General features: G+C 39.5%; 1 protein-coding gene across 4 annotated transcripts in view; it reads right to left on the bottom strand.

Annotated features, from left to right (window-relative positions):
• tab2 (TGF-beta activated kinase 1 (MAP3K7) binding protein 2) overlaps positions 1-10,594 on the bottom strand; it is a 66,278-nt gene extending 55,684 nt beyond the window's left edge. For 2 of the 4 annotated variants that reach the window (XR_001426262.1, XM_015042852.1), the window contains exon 1: positions 10,197-10,591. The gene's annotated coding sequence lies outside the window, so the exon portion shown is untranslated. Of the gene's footprint in view, positions 1-10,196 lie in introns of all 4 variants that reach the window. The other 2 variants (XM_015042853.1, XM_015042854.1) reach the window with 1 other exon arrangement.
• Between the last annotated feature and the right edge of the window lie 7,404 nt (positions 10,595-17,998).

The following is a 17,998-nucleotide window of genomic DNA, read 5'->3' as shown; positions in this document are numbered from 1 at the left end:
TATTGATAATTATTGATTGGTTTTTTGCTTTAAATATCTGAAATACTGCTAAACTGGTGACATGACCTTTCCTGTTTTACCCAGTTTCCTCTTGAGCTGTTGTGCTCACTCTCTCACTTCATGTACTTATTTTTTTATTTTTAAGCAGTTAGAGACACAGAGGCAAAACATGAAACATGTTACTTAGCAGGTTGTTACTAGGTAACCAAAGAGTGAGTGAGTCAGCTGATGCCACCAAGCTTGCTTAGCAGGCTGTGAGGGGTTGAGTGGGTAGAACATTTCCCCTGCCTACATCCCCCAGAATGCTGTGCAGTTCTGGATCGGATTTCAGTGAAATCATTGAAAATTTTATTGGACATATTGATACTGATCTACAGCGATATATATTGTTTTTTTATTTAATGCCCTGCCCTAATCACCTTTGTTTGGGAATGTTTGACGCTTGTATTTTCAGGAGGTTACAGGGAATGTTGATCACATTGGTGTAGATTGCTTTACGAGGAACGTGCACTGCCTAGAAGTGGGGTCCATTTCTGTAATCTTCCCTTACCGTCCAACCCCAAATATTCTCAATTGGATTTAGATCAGGGAACGGTATTTCTTTGGAAGAAGTCCTGTTGAAAAAACCCAGTCATTACCACACAAACAATGGCCTTCTGTCATGAGGGTTATGGGACTGCAGTTGGCACAATCTTCTCTTCATTTTTGCTGGGGATCGTCCCGTGTCTTGACAGACAACCAAGATTTGTCTGTCAAACCATGGTTTGATCAGGTCACACACTAAAGTCAAGCACAGCCCGACAGCCTGACTTTAGACAGGGGTGTCAAACTCCAGTCCTCAAGGGCCGCTGTCCTGCAGTGTTTAGATGTGCCACAGGTAAAAAACAGTGGAATGAAATGGCTTAATTACCTTCTCCCTATGTAGATCGGTTCTCCTGAGCCTTGCTAATGACCTAATTATTATTTTCAGGTGTGGTGCAGCAGAGGCACATCTAAAAGTTGCAGGACAGAGGCCCTTGAGGACTGGAGTTTGACACCCCTGCTTTAGGATGTGGTTATTGCTACCTGTGTTTGACAGACAAACCTTGGTTATCTGTCAAACAAACTTGGGGTCTACCGCTTGACTGTTTTGTTCCCTAACCTTTCATGATCTTTTAAGAAGTTGTCTTTCTGCGTCCAACCTCAGCAGCAGTGGTAGGCTGCAAGAGGCCTTGCTTATGCAGTTCAACAATTGGATCACATTCAAAGAGCGATAGCTTTTTTCCTTTGCATCAGGAGGTCACAGAGGTGTGGATAGCTGACAGAAAATGACACTAAATCCCCATTTTTGCAAAGATCTGGGCTTTTCAATGATGAATGACTTTTGATTACCTGATGAACAGCCTGTTTTAGTTTAATGGTTCTTTGCATAAATTGCCCACGCAAATTGAATTAGACCTGACCAACTGGAGTCAAAGTGTGGGTAACTTGTTTGAGACGTTGTGCCATTTTAGAGAAGTCAAGACACTGCAGAAGAATAGGAAGGCATACAAGCTAAACCCAAAACTCAGGTCAAGTGAAGCAGTATGGGGGAAGAGTAGCATGCACACCCTGACTTTAGGATGTGGTTATTGCTGCCTTTATCAATTCACTTCAAAAAGGAAAGTAAAAGAAGGAGAAGGTAAACTACAACTCCTCTAGTATCCTAAAGTCACTGTAGGAAACAGAATGAACACAGTGGAAATGAATATGGATCTTTCATCAGAACGGCCAATGTCTGTCAAATTAATGTATGTTGAAAGTATCGCATATCCAATGAAATCTGTAGAGAGACTCAGAGTGTTTAGGATATAATTTACCAAGGGCCTACAGCAGGCAGGGCCACTTAAAAAGCCCAGTGGTTGAGTTTGAATTCTGCTTTAAAAATAGATGCTGTCAGAGGTCCCAATCCTTTTTGAAACGAGATGAAAGATAACTTAGTCCACACGTGCACCCCGATTCAGCTGACGTATAGAATGATGCTGCAGCAAGAGACACAAAGGTCCTCTCTCTGTGAAAAGGACATTAGGGACAGAAAATGAGAAGACAGAGAAAATTAGCTAGCCAGCATCTTAGCATGTTCGTTATGCTGCTCACTTCTCAGAGAAATAACACAGCTCACATCCGCCGCAGTTGGCTCAGAAAGAAGGCAGAATATTAGTGATTTATTTTGATAGTTTAATTCATAAATTCATCAGCATCAACGGTTTTACCAATCACTTGCCAACAAAATGTCAGAGCTCACAGTAATAGAACATATTCAATTAGTCTTTAACTAGTGATCAATCTAGATAGAGCATATTGATTCCTGCAGACACACAAGGACCAAAGAGTTTGATCTAATAAAATTATAAATCCAGTGATTTTTTTTTTATAATACATGTGCTAAATATTTTAACAACCTCTACGCTTTGCAGCCCAAAGCTGGGGAATGCTGATTTATGACATCAGTCGAATTAAGAGCCTTTGAAAAAGAGTCAAAAGACTCAAACATATGCAAAATATGTAAAATTCCATAAATGGCAGTCAAAATTATGAAGTGCCAGACAGAAACAATAATGCGGTAGGCAACATAAATGGAAACTAAGAGTGGCACTTATCTTTATTTTCCAGATCAGATGGAAACATACTCTGCAGGAGTGGAAAGCTCCCTTCACAACAGCAATATGACTGCTGACTTTTACAACACGCCACAACATAATCTTACACATTTATCAAACACTTATAGTTTTTGTCAACCATTACCTAATCTGAATGCATCCTCATGTCCTTATCTAAACTGCTTCTTTAACATTTAAGCAGTTAGTCCAGTGACAAGCAGAACTTGGCTGCTCACTGTGTATGCTAAACAAACGTCTGATTTACAGATGGTACAGTGGGAATTGGTCTATATTGTTAAAGTGCAACATAAAGAATGATCACAGCAGATCATTTCTACAGAGACATTTATGTAGTTACCCAAATAATATGAGCTCTTAGTGTTTCTATATAAAGACTAGGACAGCGAAAAGCTATAATGTCTTGTACAGTTAGCACATTTACTTAAACAATTTAGTGTGTCTATATCCTATATTTTCATTTAAGTTTGTGTTGTCAAAGGAAATGTTTCGAAAGGCAAGATCCACCCTGTACAGGTCACCAATCCAGCACACACACACACACAGATCAAATAACCCCCCCACACACATACACATACACACACACACACACACACACACATGATTTATAGAGCCCAGTTAAGCTAACAGTCATGTTTCTGGACTGTGGGAGGAAGCAGGAGTACCCAGAGAACATGCAAACTGCATGGAGAAAGACTCCATGCCAGGATTCGAACCCAGAACCTTCCTGCTGCAAGGCAACGGAGCTTCAAACTACTTCATCATGCAGCTCAATAATCAATACGTTAATCTTTTTCCATTTTTTTCCTAATAGCAGGAATAAATATTACTTTTCATTTTAAATCAAAGTTATTGAAACATATTTTCTCTTAAAGGGGCAACAATTCTATCAACCATGCTTATTTTTTAGTGTCAAAGATTGAATCAACTTACTTCAAGTCCTCCATCGCAGTAAATGTTTTAGCTTGCACATATTTTATGGATTGAAAAATGACATCGTAAACATCATGTTACAATGCAGAGCTGATTCACTACACTACAGACCCAGTCTAACAGAAATGAGGTCAACGTGATAAATTGTTGGGAATAATTTCATAATGGCCCCTGGCAGACACAATGATATATTCCACTACGATGGGGGCCATAAATGTTCTCTGAGACACACCTGTTCAATTGTTAACACACCTCAGCAAATCACACACTGGAAACTAAGTGCATTTACATATTTAGACGTGACCTACCCAAGGTCAAAGCAAGCATCAAAATGGGGAAGAAAAGGTACTAAAGTGACTTTTAATAATGGCTGCAGCTAACAATAATTTTGTTATAGAGGCAGTATTATGTATTTTCCAGTCACATTGAGCCATTTTATAGCACAATCAAGAAACTGTATATATCAAATATAACTTCAAGGAAATTTGACTTTGTAATTTAATGCCCTGAAATGTTCTCTTTAAATACTCCTCCTCCTCACAACCATTGTTTGGGTTTACAGAAAATGGATAAAATGGCAGACTGCTTCAGAGTAAAAGAAAGGCAACAGAGGTCTTGTGATGGACACAATTTACCATTCTTTTAATGAAACGTATTATGAAACGTAATGAAAAGTATTATTGCTAACCAGGCCTTTGACCTTATGACGCCAAGTGGTACAAACCTCTAAGGACTACATCCAGCAGGCTAATCCACCATGTCACATAGAACATATCATCTTCAGCTGCTTTTTGGAACATGACAGTGACTTCACTTAACTGCAGTGGTGTCCACAGACAACAGATTTCAATCCAATAGTGCAGCATCGGGATGTGGCGCAGCTGGAGGTTTCCATTCGGATTAGCAGCTGACAAATCTGCAGCAACTGTGTGATGCATCAACAAAGAGCAAAACCTCTGAGGAATGTTTCCAGCACCTTGTGGAATCTTAGCCACAAAGGATTAAGCCAGTTGTGAAGGCAGAAGGGGGTCATGTACCTAATTAAAGCTGCAGTAGGTAACTTTTATTATTATTATTGTTATTTTTAATTATTTTTCTTTAAATATAGCTTAAAGTTATCACTATATCATGACTATAATATGAAACAGATAATCTGTTTGAAATAAAGAGCTCCTTTTTCTGCCATCTGCACTTAATCACTCAACCAATCAGAACCACGAGGAGGGTCTCAGCATTGTCAACCAAGCTCATGTATGCACTGCTCTCATCCTCCCCACTGCTCTCTGTTACAGCTGGTTCACCAAAGAGGAGCTTGTCATAAATGCTGAGGCTAGTTAGCATGGCCACCGATGACGACGGGTAAACAGTTCTCCTGGAACAGTAAGTTGTTTCTCCACGATTAGCACATTGTAGAGCAGGAACATGAGGTTCTACCAGACTACACACAAAAAAGTAAGAGTTCTTCTGAGGGTTAATATGTAAACACAGGAATGTTTTTTCCCCAATGTCAGTCTGCTTCCTCATTATGTTTATTAATAAACTGAATACAATTTCAGATTTTTGTGTAACTATTGTTCAGGTTGACTTTAAAAAATGACCTGATTATTGGTAAAGCTTAATTTTATAAGATACGGAAAAATAATTGCTTGGGATGTACAGACATGAAAGTTTGAGCCGATATTGATATCCAATGTTAATACTGTTATGTCAGAGTTTACCAATATTTTATTTTATCCATATTTTTTTATTCAATTACTCAATTAGTCATCAGAATAATCAATAGATTACTCAATTACTAGAATAATCTTTTACAACAGTTATGCATACTTAAAGAAATATGTAAAAATATAAACAAATAAAATACTTATAAAAGTTCCATAGTGACAGGATGGTGAGACAGATAAACTAAAAAAAATAAAAAAATAAAAAAATCCCGCTCCTCTGCCTTTTCCTGGTACCATCTAGGAACAACCAATCAGAGCCAGGAGGCAGGTCTTTGGGCTGTCATTCATCCACCGTGTGGCATTGCTCGCCCTTCCCTTAACTCTTGCTCTCTGCTATGCTGCAGCTAGCAGATACTGTTTTGAATGCTCAGGCTAGTTAGCATAACCACCAATGACAGTGGATAAACGTTTTTCCTGTAAGTTGTTTCTCCACCATTAGCACATTGAGCAGTGAGTGCATGAGGATGTTTGACAGCACTAAGACCCTCCTCCTGGCTCTGATCGCTCGTTTCCGACTGGGAGTGATGCATTTCTTCAGATAGTAATGGTATCTCAGGGAGAAGACGGAGGAGATTGATCTTTTCACAGATGATCTGTCTCATACTGCCACGACATGGTGATCATTTTAACAAATGTGTAAAAAACATTTTTTGTGTATATCTATATCTATATCTATATATATATATATAAAACTTTCATAGAGCAGCTTTAAGTGGCCAGAGGGTGTACGTTCTTAAAGATTTGTCTTTCTGAAAAGTTTCCATAACGCTTAGATTTATTTGGCCCTACATTAACTGTGAAATGAACACTGCACATACATCATACACATCACAGAGTCCTACAGTGTCTGCACCAGCCAATGCGTTTTCACCCTAGGACCAACCAGAAGCATGAGCAGCATGTAATGGAAGCCTCCTTTTAAAGAGAAGAAGTGGACAGGGGGAGGGGGCTCCAGCAGGAGCCTCTGTTCCTGACAGCCACACAGTCAGGAGGGGGGAGGGTTCCCAACACCCGGGCCCTCTTCCTGAATCTGCTGGAATGAACATGATGGATCCTTCCTTCTGCCTACTGGACTAGGAGCTAGCTCCACAACTCTACCAAAAGAGACACTCAGTGGGAAATGCAACCTGTGTACTTACTTATCTGACAGAGAGCGCGAGCATGGAGCAGTCTGAGGGGTCAGGTGACGGGCCTTAGCTGGAAATACACTAAACCAGTATCTGCAGCCTTAAAAAGAAACTGAAATGAGTCGGGAACAGAGAAATCATTTCCCAAGGTTAAACTGACATTGTGGATCGGAACGAGTTCTTCCTCCACTCCATGTTTCTACTCAGTCCAAGGACATAACCGTCCTCCCTGTTTAAAAGAGGCGAATAGAGAAATAGATGAAACTGCAAATTTGCCATTCATTTGTTTTCATGGAGATTTGTGCAAACTAGAAGTGATAAACGTCTCTTCCCTCTAACAAAACCTATTTTCCTGAGTGTTGGCGCAACAGAAAGCCACAAACTTGGTTTGCACTCAAGAACAAGTCCTAGTTCAGCACTTGTTTACTGCACACAAGCATTCATACCCGCGTCAACAAGCACCGCGCAAACGCAGGACGCTCCTATTTTACTGATCCGCACATTTCTTTTACGTGTTCATTCAGGCCTTCTGCAGATACCTCCCGACATCCAAACAGGGCAATTAGCCCCTCGTGCTGCACAAAAATCCTGACTTGGCACTTACCACGAACGCTGTGAGCAGCTACTGCTGGGTCTCTGCAGAGTGGCAAATCAGCGAGGTCTCCTGGCAACACGTTTGCCCAGCTACAGGCACACATGGTTTCAGTTAGGGGTCTGCACCTATAAACAGTTGGCCATGGCAGTTCTCTGGTCAGGAAGTGCAGTGTTGACTGCAAGTCAAGGCAGGCACAAACTGCTAATGAATGACATATACTCTCACAGTTTAGCTGTTAACAGCAGGTTTGAACTGGAGGCATTCAGAGTTCTGCAAGGAAAAAAAAAAAAGAAGTGACTCTGAATCTAGTCAAAGTAGTAAAAGTAAAAGGTCAGTCAACCTCTGCACAGGAGAAACCCTGATTTAGTTCAGAGTGAGATATAGTTGCACCAAGTCTGAAGATGTCATGATAACATCATTATGTCAGAAAGTTCAGTAAGTTTCTTAACCGGCTCAAAAATAAAACAAAGTGGAATCATTTTAAATGCAATCACAGCTACAATCATTCAACAACAGCTATATAACGCACAAAAAATTATTTTTGTATATTTTCAAACAAATTATGACAGTAAATATTGTATGTTTGGTTGCAACTACAGGTGGATGATCAATCAATTTCATCAGTTAATCAAATTTTCTGTTTTGAAAGTTCAGTTTTCAGAAAATCTGGTTTTGTTTTCCACTAAAGCTCTCCTTGGGTTCCCCTAGTTCAGAGTGATGTCAGGCCAACCATCATTTTATTCACAAGCCTGTTTTACAGCCATTTATTTCCACTTTAAATTCAGGTCAAGTCACAAAAGGAATGATTGAAATAAGAGACAGTTTTTTAAAGATATTTGTAATTTGTAAAATAAATAAATAGATAAAGTAGGGTAAAAATAACTTTGAATCTAAGCAGGTAAGAACCAACAAATGTAAATGCAAGTTTTAGCAGTTCTTTACGTTACAATTGTTTTGAATTTTACATTTATTTTTCTCATCATCTGGTGGACTTTCTTTTTTTCCTTTTACATAATTTCAACCATATCCCACAGAAGAATATTTCCTTCTTTTGCAAAGTTTTTACAGTTTTCTTTATCTTAAAACCTAAAAACAAAAATAAAATGCTAAAAATGAAATTTTTCCTACTGTAGATAGTCATAAAAAAATTACAGTACAAGTTGCCTTTTTTCAAATGGTTAGGTAACATCAGCAGATCCAAAGACAGTTTATTTAGCTGCAAAGGGATGATGAAAAACGTCCCTTTGGTTTTCAAAGGTGGCAAGAACTCTGTAGCCCACCATCTAGCCGGACGTTTTTAGAGGCTGCACATGCACAGAAATAATATATGACAAGGAAGTCAACATTCTCCTGTAGGGTTATCTCAGGCCAAACACATCATTCTAACAAAGCGCACCAACTGAGCATTCGTATCAGCGGCTTGCAAAAGGTTGAGACCAACTCATCCTGCATCAGTTTAAATACAGTCACCTGGACAACCAGGAGGACTTTCGTTCTAAACTGTCTCTGAATATTTCATTACTGGGCCAAAGTTGTGCAACACAAACGACTTCTGAAAACGCCATGTAACCTAGAAGTCAGAAGATTAAAGAGTGGCAGTACAGTGTTCTCTTAAGGCCTTTATAGATTATTTGAACCCCGCTTTGCCTTAACATCACTTTTTTTTTTTTTAGAACAAAAATTGTATGACCCATTTTTAATTTGTCGTTGGGTTTTGCTAACCCCTAATGAGTCAAAATCACTTAAGATTTAAAGAGATGCTAAAGGTTCCAGGTTATCTTTTAAATTGAACGATCTTGGGAAATGCAAACTTCTCTCCTCTTTGAATAAAAATCGGTTTGCACAGTAAACGCTCAGTGAAAACTGAGCGCTTTTTGAGCCATTTCTAAACACCTCCATATTCCAAGACCAGCTTAAACGACTGCAACTGGGTGCAACTTCACAAATAAAAAGTCTGGGAGAAGACTCTAAATGTCCTGCTGGGGAAGAAAACAAATTAAAATGTTCCATAACAACCCAGGAGGCAGTAAAGCTCAAATCTGCCATGGACTGGATGCGCTCATGTTACTATCTGTTGTAAAACAAGTTTTACACGATCAAGAACTGGGAGGATGCTTCTGGAGACAGACGGTTCTCCTTCACTGATGCCATGCTGATAAATTCTGTGTGTGTGTGTGTGTGTGTGTAAGTCAAGTACATTGTATGCAATATGGCGGTAAAGGCAGCATGCTGTGGGGTTGTTTCACTGCCAGTTGTACTAGTTTACTGTAACGTTAATGGAATAATGAAAATGGAAAACTAGATATTAATTCGTTATAAAAAAAACTGTTTTAGTAGGGACAGTTTAGGCAAACAAACTACAGTACTAAAATATTCTCAAAGCTTACATGTTGTGCTGTGAAAATTATAATTTTAATTATTAGCACTCAAGAACACAAAAATATCCATGTCAAAACATTGCTACTAAAATATAACCCTGTGCACTAAATTATTTGTTGCATTATCATTCCATCACAGAAAAACAAAGGTTTCGATAAATCAAAATACTTCCGAAATCAATGTCCCAGACCTGAACCGTATCTATCAGCAAAAAGGAAAAATAATCTGTGGAGACACTAAACTGTATTTATCTCATTATTCAAAATAACTTCGGTTTATTAGATAGGAGAAAAACTTGTTGATTTGAAATGAACCAACCCGGGTGAAGGAGCTTAGTCAGTTTACAGTTTAATGATTGAACCTTTCCATCTTGACTAATTTTTGCGAGGTTTCAACAGAGAGCTCAATGGAAAAAGTAGCCTGGGCTAACATGAGCTACAAAACATGTAGCGCCTGGCAGTGTAAAACTCTAAGGAGGCGGCTAATAATTACCACATTTAGCCATTAACACATACGTTAAACTTTCAGAAAATGCTTCGAAAGTTTTTAATTTTTTCTTCACTCGGCCAGGAAGGCGACGGTCTATAAACCCTTAAGCTTAGCTGACTTTGCTAGCTGCTTGCTGGAGACAAAAAGTTTTTCCACACATCAAACTTTTCTTCTCTGGCAGTGTGACTCGTACGTAACAACACTTGCCGTGGAAGACGCTCAATTTGTTTTTCTGCTCCAGAAAAACTAGACTAAATCCTTCCCTGCTGGTTGTCGCTAAATGGAAAAGTCTCGTTAATTAAATGGAACTTACCTTCCAGTCTCCACCGCTGCCGCCGCTCCCCGGGACGCCTTCAACACCCGAGACCGCCGCCGGACCTCCGAAGGGCCGCGGAGCTGGGAGAGGAGAAGCCGTAAGGGGTCCGGGCGCTCACTGGGAGAAGAGCTAACAACACCGAGGCCCCGGGCCTGTGTCCTCGGAAAAGCAAGAAGCGGAGGCAAACCGAGCCACAGCCCTCTGCTGTTTGACAGAGACTCCGAGAGAACTTTTTGACAGCTCCTCGTCTTCGCCCCCCCTCCCCTCTGCAGCCCTTCACTTTTCTTTTTCCTCACTTCCAGCAGATACGAATCAAAATACTGTCACAGAATATGGCGGCTGCTTCAGCGAGCTGCTATCGCGAGATGAAGAAATTGTTTTCCTTCCCCCCCCCCCACCCCAGTTTCCAAAGTTGTGCTGAAGAAGGAGAACGTTCACCATCTGAAAATTAGGTTGAGCTGCTTGCAGTTCCAGAATGTGCAAGCAGAAGATAAGCTAGAGGAAGAGTTTGGTTATCGGCTGGAGGGATAAAAACTGGTTTTTCTAAGGAAGTTTTATCACCAGCATTCATCTCATTTTAATTTTATCCTAAGGTCAGCTGATGGGTAACTTTTTCAAAACCTTGAGCTGGAATGTTGAGATTTTCTGAAGCCATTTTAAATGCATTCAGACAGCAAAGACAGAAAAACAAGCAACAATTTACAGCAACTTATTTGACACATGGATTTCAGATAGTTGTACTTTGTTCTTAACAAAAACTCTAACTCAAACACTAATTCAAAAAATATTGCCCACCAAGAGTACTTGACACATGAGAGATATCCATAAAAAATACTTGTTTGAAACAACAGAGTTCTCAGCTTGAGAAGTTGAGCTGCATGATTACAACCTAAGTCACTCTAACATTTGTACTATACCGTGCCTTAAACCTTTTCACTATTTGTCACTTTCACTTCCACAGTCTTGAATGTGTTGTATCTGGATCAAATGTGACAAACTATTAAAAAGTAATGCATGTTTGTGCGTTAGATGGAAAATAACCTGATTTTTAAATTTAAGTCATAGAGAATATTGCTGCTGTCAGTCTACTTGAGTGTGTTACTGCTAGATTTGCATATCTTTGCAATGAGAATTTTTCCAAGCACCCCCACAGTGTTTTCACCTTTGTGATGATGTGTGTAGGTTGATGTGTAGTAATGATTTCCCATTGCAAATGTGCAATGGGAAATTGCACATTTGCAATTTTTATGTAGTTTTATATGTAGCCCAAAACGTTGGATTTGGTCTGACTACATCGCATCGATTGGGATACCTCATGGCTTTTCTTTCTTTTTTGTCAAAATGTGCTTAGTGTTAGAAATCACGCCCATTCTCCAAGAAAATTGGAATGATTTTTTTTTTTACAATGGTGAAGTCATAACGTTATAAACTCCCACTGGTTGAAAAATAATAATAATAATAATAATAATAATAATAATAATAATAATAATAATAATGATATCCAAAGATCTGGACTGAACCAGCAACACAAACATCCAAACAGAGCTGAACCTGAAAAGCTCTTTCTGGCTCACCGACTCTGTAGGGAGAGGAAGACCAAACATGATGAGCTCCCTCATCAGGGGACTGTAAACACACTTTGCTCAGCCACTCGAGCAGCTGAAGAGCTGCCAGGTAGCAGAAGAAAGCTCACTGTGAAGAGACGTTCACCTTTACATCTCGAGGATCTTTTATACTTGCTTTAGTAATCATTTACGGAGATTTTTCTTTTTTTTCAGGCGAAATATTCTGTTTAAAGAAACCTTCTGATATTCACTTTTTAGTAAAACATAATTGAAAATAACAGATTGACATGGGAATTTGTATAACTACACCAGGAACATTAATATGGCTTTCCTTTTAGGAGTTCTGGAGACTTCTTTTAGCATCTTGCTGTCTGCTTCTAGGGTGAACTTGCCTCCTCGACAGCCTAACCTCAGCAGCAGCCAGAGCTCCAAGGTTTAAACAGATCAAACCTCATTCAGAATGATGAGTGATGTTATATTAAACATGACCTGACGTGATACAGCTGTCTGTAATTTTTATGTCGGGGTGACCAAATATTCTCCTGAACCAAAAACTGCTTGTTTTAAAGGCAGTGGATTGTGCAAAATTGCTCTCACAAAGGTCCCTCCCCCTCTCAGTTCCTTCAGACTAGTGGCAGTAGTGATTAGCAAACAGCTGGTGTAACTGCATGTTCCTTATATATATATATATATATATATATATATATATATATATATATATATATATAGCATTTTCATATCAACTGAAGGTAACATTTTCCTGTTTGTGCAATGAAATTACATTTTGTGCCTGGAACATACATAAAACTGCCCCTTTAAAATGGCATGTTACAGAGTCTTGGTAAAATTACTTTAATTTTCCGTGTTGTGAAGATTGATATTAAAATGTCCAAATATTTAAACAAAAGAGTCTTGTGACTGTATATGACTTAAAATGAGTCTTTTTTGTAGAGTATATTTGGAATAATTTTCACTGGATTCAGACGACATTCCAGTTTTTAAAAGCCCAGCAGTCAGAGAAGCCAAATGTAGTTTTTAATTCCAGGATCTTGGAGCTGACCAGTTTTAAAACATTCTAAAAATATAGTGTTGGATATTAAAATGCTCCAGTATCACCTCATTACTTTACAGAATTTCATTTGTTTCCAGCAACAGCTTTTTTTTTTTTTATGTCAAACAAACAAAGCTCTACTTCAAAGGGCTCCTCTGCTCACCACGAAACCATTGTGTCCTCCAGTTTCCTTCTGCAATGTTGCAGCCAGTTATTTCCAACAAGAAACCGTTGTTGTTGTTCATTACACATGGACATCATAAACAGGTGGCCCACTTAACTCGCCGTTTTTACAAGATAATTGACGTGAACCACGTCTCCTGCTCGCCGCTTCGCGCTGCATGAACCCGCAGCTCGCAGGGCTGAGCGAGAAAACAGAGGCTTGTGGGAACCTTGGTGAAAAATCGACGGCACATTTGCTCTCATGTGAACTCGGTGGAAACATGTGGCGTCTCGTGTGTCGGCGTAATGTGGTGACTCACGCACAGAAAGGATCGGGCCGCAGCTATCTCACACGGACTGTGACCCTTGACTCTGGAACCCAGGGAGCAGAATTCCCCGTCTCTTGTGAGCGCCGCGCTGAGGGGGACAGAGAAGCCTCTTATGCTCCCTGAACACTGCTCTCCTTGCTTTGCACAATGCCTTCCACACTCTGTGACAAGCTTGTGGCATGCAGGGCTCAGTGTCAGCTCACTGAATCAGCAGGAAAACAAAACAGAATCAGAATTCTTAAGAATTTCCAACGACTTCACTGTGTGACTGTGGATGCAGCGTGTTCTTCACTTGCTCACTTTCTTTGTGTGAATACACAACACGACGAGTGAATACGATGGGTTTTTTTGTCTTTTGCAAAAAGTGCATATGAAAGTAAAGCGATACATGTGTTTTAATATAGTTAACAAATAAAAACCTGACAAGCATGCAATGATATTCAGTCAGAACCAGTTGTGCACATCTGGAGACCAAATTTATTGCTTGTTTTTTGTTGTTGTTCTTTTTTCTTTTTTATACACAGCAGCTCCAGTCCAGTCCAGTTAAAAGTCTTGCACAGATTCCCAATTGGATTCCAGATGCAGCCAGACTGTTTTAACTCATCCATCTGCTGTGGTCATATCTGGGTCTGTGCGTCGGGTTGCTGTCCAGCCGGAAATTGAAGCTTCGCTCCAGTCTCCGGTCTGCTGCTTCCAGGACTGATCTGGTTTTAGCTCCAGCTATTTTTCCATCATCTATATCCAGCTTTATTTTCCCTCCTCAAAAAAAAAAAAAAAAATCAAACATTCCTCAGTATGATGCTGCCATCACAAAGTTTCACTCTGGGTATGGTAACATACAATATTTTGTATGTTTTGGTCAAAAAGTTATTCTGACCAGCAATAATCTTGAATATTTTTTAGGGATGCACCGATTTCAAAATTTGGACTGATATCAAAATCCAATATAAATTTTACTGCTATGGCAGATAACCAATATTTACCAATATTGTACTGCATATATTTCACTACTTCACAGCCCTTTGCTGCATCACCATCAGTGACCAGCCTTTTTTTTTTCTTTCAAGTTTATTTGATAGGGACAGACACACATTGACATAGACAAACTGAATAAAACAGCAGTCCCATGTTTGCCTCATGGTGCAATAGCAACAGCTAATTCGCAGCACTTGTCCATAGCAGCTCTCCTTCACTCCCGCTCCAGAAAAATGGCAACAAGATGGAAATAAATATCTGTTAACATCGACCCGGCTCTATTTGTCAGACCAACATTTATATGTTAAAAAATTGATTAATATCTGCTGATATGTTGCACAAATCTAATATTTTTGCAAGACATTGCACTCATACAAAACATGCTGTGCTAGCTTAACCAAAGGGGGAGCATGTGCATTCAACACAAGCAGCCTGGTAGAAAAAACCCTCCAGGCCTGAAACTGAGCACACTCCTGTGATGTGCTGCTCTGGAGGAAGAGGACTGGCCACCCACTTTCTTGGCATGGAAAGAGGCCCGTTTCTCACGGTCTGAGGACAGCATGTCGTGGGTCAGCAGTTTAGATTCAGCTCTGCAGTGGTCCTCCAGTCATTACTCCCGTCTTAAGCAAACCTCTTTGCTTGTCTGCTGGCCGCTGAGAGAGGGTCATGCAGGCGTCCTGCACAAACAAGCTCCATGCAGAGATACAGGGGACAGAGGAAATGAGGGCAGCACAAAGTTGTTCTGCTCTTATGCAGGACTGACATATCAAGCTGCAACTTCAGACCTTCACACATGTGGAATTATGCACACTGTCGTGGAGATAAGGAAGAGAACCGTTTTCTTAATTTTAAATCTTACGTTAAAATTAATAAATGTTGACCTTTTCTCATAGAGAACAGATCCTCACCAATTTTTAAAAACTTCAATTTAATTCTGCTTTGCATTGCTTTAAAGGGCAAGCTGGAATTAGATGATGCAGCAAAAGATATAGTTAAGAACCGGTTAATCAGAAAAGCGATCTCCACTAATGTCATTAGCAGATATTATCAATGCTAGTGAAGAAAAAACTGTTGATACTGTTTATTATAATGTATCCAAACTGCAGCGGCTGGCTAAAGTTTTCTTATCCCATTTTATTATTTGATAGTTATACAATTTATTGTATTTTATTGGGATTAAGTGTTTAGTTAAAACGTGGAACCAACATAATTTTCAATACTTTTTTTTTTTTTACCAATTATCTATATTTATTTTGCTGTAATTACAAAAACATCTGATGCACTTGTAATTGATGCTTAAAGGCAAACATCCATGTTTACCTTTAATCCAGCCAAATAAAACTTGCAAGTGCCTTTTTAAAAAAACACAACTTATAATTTGTTGATAAGTATCTACTGGACTAGAAAAGTTGTCATTTTTAAAGAACTTTCTTCATGTTTTTAAATTTTAAAATGAAGAAAAATAGAAAAGTTTTGCAAAAAGAGGACAGGAAAATGTTCCTCCATCAGATAATGATATTTGTTGAAAGTGGTGTTGGAAAAAAAAAAAAAAAAAAACTCCAGTTGACAGGTGGAAACACTGAGAACACCTGCAGGAGCAGAGCTGCAGGGAGAAACGCTGTTAAAATTAGGCAAGAAGTGCTGCAACCAGCAGGAAATCCACAGCAAACCACACAGGAAGCTGCTGCTGTGGCATCTGGAGGTCAGCATTCAAGATACTACATCCCTCTGAAATATCCCCGAGGTCAGACTGTGCATTCCTCAAAGGAGCAACAAAATCCCCAAAGAGCTCCATGTCAGACGCTGCATGGCTCAGTTACCTCTATAGATGTTAAAGTCTGTAACAGACTCTGAGTGAATTTGGGAGGGTTGTCTGGGGAAATCCTCCACCACGCTGTCCACTACCAGTGATGGCTTTACTTTCAGCCAGACTGCATGGTGTTAATGTAAACTTCACACAGTCCTGCCCCTGATCTTCCTGCATCCTCATTGCACTTCACATGTGCTCTACATGTATGTGTCACACTTCTGTTTTCTATCCCAGCATTTAACCCGTACAGTCTTTCAGACGCCACGTTGTAAAGTCCTTGTTATCCACTGAGAGAAAGCAGAAACACGAAGGGGCTGTATCTCACATGTCATAGTGTTGCCTGAGCACAGCAGGTAGGAGCATTGCTAGGTGCCTGAGTTTCTTAGATTTTCCATCGTAAACAGAGCTTTTTTTTTTTCAGTTTTTGCAGGAGAAGCAGCATTCAGCTTCTATGCGCCGCACATCTGGAACAAACTTCCAAAATATTGCAAAATCTCTGAATCACTGAGTTCCTTTGAATTTTGACTAAAAAGCCACCTGTTTGGAGTTACTTTTGCAACATAACGGATTAAGAATTTAACGATGGCACTTGATGAAATGTAATGTTTCAGTTGTTGATTCTATGTTGCAAGACTTTGCGTTTTTATGATATAAAGCACTTTGGAATGCCTTGCTCCTGAAATATGCTATTCAAATAAAATTTGACTGACTGATTGATTGATAAACCAGTTGATTATGCAGCTATTGGCAGTAAGAGTTAAATTATCTGGTGATTAAGTAAAAGACATTTTTCCTAGAACCAACTGCTACCTGCATAGTAACAACCTGAATGCAGCATCATCCTCACTTCACTGAAGAGGGAAGTGATCGGTTCCGCAGCATTATGTGATGATGATCCAGGCTATGATGTTATTTCCTCCTCAAAAACATACCTACAGTGTTGCTTTGATGTTTGAGAAATTCTTTAGTCTCTATGGCAACCGTTCAGCTGTGCAAAACGCCTCGGGGATCCGCCTTTAAGACTACATCCTCCTCAGATCTGTACTTTTTAAAAGAGACAGAGGCCCAATTTCACAATGTTAAATTACATTACCAAATTTCTTTTCAATCATATTTGATATATTCATCATTTTTATAACAACTGAAGGTAACATAGGTACTTTATTGTTCTATAAAATGGCACTATGTTTCTAGAAATGACATAATACTGCCCCTTTAAGGAGACATGTTGAGCCAAACAGTCCACTTCCCTCCTCCTGACAGTTATCTGCTGCCTTTTAAAACCTTTGACTTTTGTGACCCTAAAGCCATTACGGATGTTTTTCTAATAAAGTCCTTCAAATTAATAATCTCTTTTTGCTGCTGTAGAACATGATTAGCACTTGATATAAATGCTGACTGGATGTCAGGAAACCTTGAATTAGACTGCTGCTTTCAGCTGGAGAGATACCTCACCCAGGGTTGCTTTGGAAACATTTCTGTCTGAGAATGTAAACAATATAGTTAAAAAAAAATTGTAGATTTTGAACCTCATTGTTTAATGTGTCACAAGCAGAGGCCCGATCATGAAAGGGGGATTGAATCCAGACCCAAGGAAGAGTCTGGACTGACTGACTGACACACAGAACCAAGAAGAAGAGAGTCCAAACAGACGCACTGAAACAAGCCTCAGCACCATGTTTGGGTTTCAGTTGTCAACAAACAAAAAACAAAACAAAACAAAAAACATTTGTTTGCTGAACATTTTCATTCCTGATGTGCAGAGATTTCCCTCTCCACTGAGCTGAGGGATGAACAGTTGGCTGGATGAGCGGTGACGTACAGACTCTGGTCAGCAGTAGGGTGTTGGTAGAACACATGATCCATCTGCAGAGACTATAGTCCTCAGTGTGATTGTCCTGGTTCAG

This window comes from Poecilia latipinna, unplaced genomic scaffold (assembly GCF_001443285.1).
Source record: "Poecilia latipinna isolate Pla-1442-1.1 unplaced genomic scaffold, P_latipinna-1.0 Scaffold604, whole genome shotgun sequence".
In the NCBI taxonomy this organism is placed as follows: domain Eukaryota; kingdom Metazoa; phylum Chordata; class Actinopteri; order Cyprinodontiformes; family Poeciliidae; genus Poecilia; species Poecilia latipinna.
Note: the sequence above shows the minus strand (reverse complement) of the source record. Positions and strands in the feature narration are given on the sequence as shown.